Raw genomic sequence first — 5,787 nt, forward strand, 5'->3', positions numbered from 1 at the left:
CTCCGCTTCCCAGGTTCACAACATTCTCCTGCCTCACCCTCCCAAGTAGCTGAGACTACAGATGCCCGCCACCATGCCCGGCTAATTTTTAGTATTTTTAGTAGAGACGAGGTTTCACCATATTAGCCAGGATGGTCTCGATCTCCTGACCTCGTGATCCGCCCACCTTGACCTCCCAAAGTGCTGGGATTGCAGGCGTGAGCCACCGTGCCCAGCCCACATGTCATTCTTAAAATTAAAAATTGAATATGACAATCTAGATATAGATTTTCTAGAAACATGTTGAAACATGTTACATGCAGAAGCATTCTATAAGATTTAGTAACAATTCTATGTGTGAAGAATTCAAAGAAATCTTTTCTATTAATAATGAGGGAGAATCGTATTTAAGTACCATGCACAAGTTCACTATCCAATCGAAAAAGAAAGAATTTGAGTTAAATCTTTGCCATGAATTTTTGAGGATTTCCATGTAAGACAGACTACAAGGGTCTGGAAGAACTAAACTATCTCATACCTCTAACAAAATTTAAATTCACTAGTGAGATTGTGAAGTGAAAGTAAGTAGCTTGTCATAATATTTAAATTAAGTAGAAGAAAAAATTATACATTACAGGTGTTAAATATCTATGATTTAAGTAACATCTTATTATAAAATTATATTATAAAAACTTCCTCCTCTACTCCCCAACCATTGAAATCTGTAATGTAAAGTAAAAGTATTGCATATGAAAATAAGACTCTTTAGGCCAGGCACGGTGGCTCACACCTGTAATCCCAGCACTTTTGGAGGCCAAGGTGGGTGGATCACGAGGTCAGGAGTTCAAGACCAGCCTGGCCAAAATGGTGAAACCCCATCTCTACTAAAAATAAAAAAATTAGCTGGGCGTCGTGGCAGGTGCCTGTAATCCCAGCTACTGGGGAGGCTGAGGCAGAGAATTGCTTGAACCCAGGAGGCAAAGGTTGCAGTGAGCCAATAGCACACCACTGCACTCCAGCTTGGGTGAAAGAGCGAGACTCCATCTTCAAAAAAAAAAAAAAAAAAAAAAAAAAAAAAAAAGATGATCTTTATTCTTTAAGTAGGATGCATACAGAAACTTTAATATTTTCAAGTAGCGTCTATACTAATTCTTTCTGACTCCACATCTAATTGAAAGGAATTCAGATGAAAATTGTGAATTTATGGACTGCTTCAAATACAGTGAGGCAATTAGGAAATGTAAAAATAGGTGTCAAATATGTTTCATTAAAAGTGAATAACAGACAGTTCACTGTGCCCTTAATTTAATGGTCACAAAAACAACTTCTGAAATTTTTGAGTCGTACCTCCAATAGAATTTAAGAAGCTATTTCACATGTGAAATAAGAACAAAGGTTTATGAAAAAACTCAAATTAGAAAAACCATACCCAAGAATAAAAAAAAAATAACTTACAATTTCTGATTTCAAGTTATGGCGGAGGTAGTGAAAAACAAGTTATAATCTCAAACCTTAAACCAATAAAGATACTCCCTAGGGTATGAGTAAATTGAGCCCTGGTAATCCAAGAGTGGTTCTCAACCAGCAAATTGGTTTCTTCTAGGAACTACTTAAAAAGCAAAATCCTGAGCCCCACCCCCACCAAACCAAAGCTCTTCTTATTTTCTCCTTCTTTTTACAAGATGTACTATTGATTTACATGCAAATTAATACAGTCAAGTATCATCCTAAGGCCAATTCCAGATGGGTCTACTAGGTTACTTTCCAAATTCTCTGCAACCAGCAAGGCCAGTGAATAGTAGCTGTAAAATAATGTGGACATGAAATAATTTGTTTACTGGCACAATTACTAATCAAATATACACACACAAAAAAACTAATGATATGTTGTTCTTAGAAATTATTTTATATATCATCTAAAGTGTTCCTCATAATTTTTATTTTGCACAATCCTTTCTTACACTCTTCTCTACATTTTCGCAATGCGGGGCTAAATAGACCATGTTTTGTACTATCCTATTAATTGTTTATTTTGCATTGTTTTTTGTAAACATGTGTTTTTACATTAAGGGGGCCTCCAAGTTATTCTTTAAACACTCCATTTTCTTTTAAGCAAACATTTTATTTGTTGATAGAATACAAGATTCTGAAGTTGGCTTTTAATGTTTCCTCTTTTTTTTTTTTTTTCTTGCTTTTCCTCAATGTCTTGGTGATCTGAGCACAGGTCCCTGTCTTCAGTCAACGTACTCACTTTAATCATACTTTACAAACCTGAAACTCCATCCTTCTGAGTAAAATATACCATCCTCTGAACCATCACCCCACTGAATAATGAGGTAAAAGATGTAGTAAAATGAGGTATTTTAGATGTGGAATAAAGTTATATGCAGAAATAAAACAGTAGATTCAATCTATGAATAAGAATTTTTTAAAAAAGGATATAACAAAATAAATAAAATTGTAAAATTTTACTATTGTAAATTTAAAATTGAATGCCTGCAATATCTTACAGACAAAGGTGATATAATGAGAAAATACCATAAAACACTCCTATAGTCAAGAAAACACAGAGTAGAATCTTTAGTGGACCGAAGAGAATGCTGTAACATTTCTAAAATCTCAAAAAGCAGTTTAGGTTCTATATGTGGAAAAATATATGAAAGACTCAAGAAGCATATAAACTTTCCAAATTTTATCATGAAGGCTATGTCCAAAATATAAACTATATTAGCAAAAAAGTTTTGAAAAATATATTTTAAGGAATAATATTAAAAAATAGACAGTAACTAGTAAATGTAATTGAATACACAATTTCCTAAACAATTGTTTAGAATATGGTTGACAGATAATGGAAATAATTGGGCAGTTGATGGGTTGACAAAAAGTTTGTGCTATTTATTTAATATAAATAAAGTTGGGGTAACTGAAAATTAAAACGTATTTACATCCAAAAGAAACTAATAAATTAGGGAAAATTACATGAAGTAGATTTTTAGGAATATAAACTAGGATATTCATATGAAAATAAAACATTTTATTCAACAAAACCACATTTAAACAATGTAATATCAGGTTACATCCAAAATAAAATAAACATAGAAAATGTATATATTAGCAAGAAATGGTGAAGTTAACAGTTTAGGTATTGATGCTAACAGCATGATATGATGCAGTCATTTAGAGAGCAGTTTGTCACTATTTGGTGAAACTTAACTCCACAATTTCCCTCCTGGGAATATACTTCATAAAACTCTAGCATAGTCACAGAAATGGACATGCGTGAGAATATTCAATAGAGTATTTTGTGTGACAGCAAAGTCTTTCAAGAACGTAAATGTTCATCAGTTCTTAAAAGGATAGATAAAATGTGGCATATGTGCACCATGTAATATTGTAACTTTCAAAACACATTTAAATTGATTAGTTTTTCATGGAGCAATGTTGATTTATTTATATTTATTTCTTGGAGATATGGTCTTTTATTTATTATTATTATTATTATTATTATTATTATTATTTTGAGACGGAGTCTCGCTCTGTCGCCCAGGCTGGAGTGCAGTGGCGCGATCTGGGCTCACTGCAAGCTCCACCTCCCGGGTTCCCGCCATTCTCCTGCCTCAGCGTCCCGAGGAGCTGGGACTTACAGGCGCCCACCACTGCGTCCCGCTAATTTTTCGTATTTTTAGTAGAGATGGGGTTTCACTGTGTTGTCAAAGATGGTCTCGATCTCCTGACCTCGTGATCTGCCTGCCTCGGCCTCCCAAAGTGCTAGGATTACAGGCGTGAGCTACGGTGCCCGGACAACATGGTCTGTTTTTTTTCAACCAAGCTTGAGTGCAGTGGCGATCATGACTCATGGCTCACTGCATCACTGCAGCCTTGACCTCCTAGGCTCAAGTGATCCTCCCATCTCACCCTCCCAAGTAGCTGGGACCACAGGCATACGCCACGATGCCCAGTTACTTTTTTGGCATTTTTTGTAGAGATGGGGTTTTGCCAGTGTTGCCCAGCTGTTCTTAAACTCCTGAGCTCAAGTAATCCGTTGGCCCTGGCCTCCCGCAGGGCTGGGATTACAGGCAAGTGCCACCATGCTTGGCCAGAAATGATAGTTCTAAAGAAATGTTGAATAAAATAAGTGAGAAAGAGAACAAACTTTTTAGCACAATTCATAAATATATATTACGGCCAGTGCACACACACAACATTAACAGTACACAGTTTATAGATTTATAATTATGTAAATAGCGTTATGATTTATAATTATGTAAATAGATTTATGATTATTGTCAAAGCACAAAATAATTACATATAGTTCATTTCTGTTGGGAAAAGTCATAATATGTGCATACTGGCAGCCATTGATTACAATGGTAAGAATTACTTTGAATTTTGGATAATCATTTTCTCTAATGGCATTATATTTTCTCCTCATTGAAAAATTTTGTTTCATCCTGCTTATTTGGGAAAATGTATTTTGGGGAGGGAGGACATTTTTAACAGGCAAAGCAAAAAAATTATAATGTCTGATTATAGCATTATATTTCTGACACCTTGGGTGAAGTGAAAGCATTATATTTCTGACGCCTTGGGTGAAGTGAAAGTGGATCTCAAATCTTAAAGGAATGTGAATAAAATGAGTACTTGAACCCCTGTGGATAGATGTAGAAAAATTAAAGGTATTTGAAAATTTTAGTAGCTACGAAAAGTGATTGCCATTGTGAAGCCTGCTGTTTTCTTTAAAAACACAGCAATAATGTGTAAATTAAATTGCAACAGGAAGTTCATATTCTAGAATACTCTTAGTTGTTTCGCATGCAGAGTTGTATAAATGGAAAATATATGATAATTATACAGCATAAGGGGTAAAGAATATCTAATCAGCTTAAATGTTTTAAAATTAGCCACTTGCAGAAAAAAAGACCAGTTAATTTTTAAAAATCAAACTAAAAGGAGTTAATTTCAAGAAAACAGGATTCAAGTAAGATATAATGGCCTAGATCATAATTTAATAAAAGTAAAGAGTATGCTATTTTATATTAATAAATATGTTTTTATAGGTTAAAAAAGAAAATGATTACAGTAACCACTTTGGTACTTTAAGCTGAAGGCATTATGTGACCATATAGTGAAGCGGTTTTAAACCAAACCAATTGTCCCATAGAACCGAATGGTTTCTTTTGAATACACCTAGAAATAGTCTCCCAGTCTTGAAATATGGGAAAGTCACAGTTGTCTTATATGAGTTTTCTTTCTCAGGAAACCAACCAGCAGGCCTCCCAAATACTATCAAGGAACTGAAACTTATCATTGCATCTGGACAAGGAGTGTCAGACCTCTCCCTCAGCATGATTGCCTAACCGACCACCTGTTTCCTGTTGACCGACCCTTCTTCATTACCCCTCCCTAATTCCTGTTCCTTCATGTAGTTACATTTCTGCTATATAAATTCCTAATTTTAGTTGGTTAGGTAAATGGATTTGAGACTGATCTCCCATCTCCTCAGCTGCAAATCCTATTAAAGCCTCTTCCCTGGCAATACTCATTGTCTTGATGATTGCCTTTCTGTGCATGAGTAGCAGCGTTTAAACAGAACCCCTGGATTTTTGGTTAGTTTCTCCTTACAAAAGAAAACGTTACAGATACATATTATTAGTGTGGAATATGTTAGGATGAAGATCACTTCCTCTCTAAAATACATTAACATTTGATAACAAAGTCAGTTATAAATATTTCCAAAATGTTGCTCCTTGATGTGAAACGACTATGTAAATTAATAGCCTTTAATATTGACAGTCTTCTAGAGTAACA

The sequence above is a fragment of the Rhinopithecus bieti genome, unplaced genomic scaffold (genome assembly GCF_001698545.2).
Source record: "Rhinopithecus bieti isolate Rb0 unplaced genomic scaffold, ASM169854v2 scaffold_7212, whole genome shotgun sequence".
NCBI classification, from domain to species: Eukaryota; Metazoa; Chordata; class Mammalia; order Primates; family Cercopithecidae; genus Rhinopithecus; species Rhinopithecus bieti.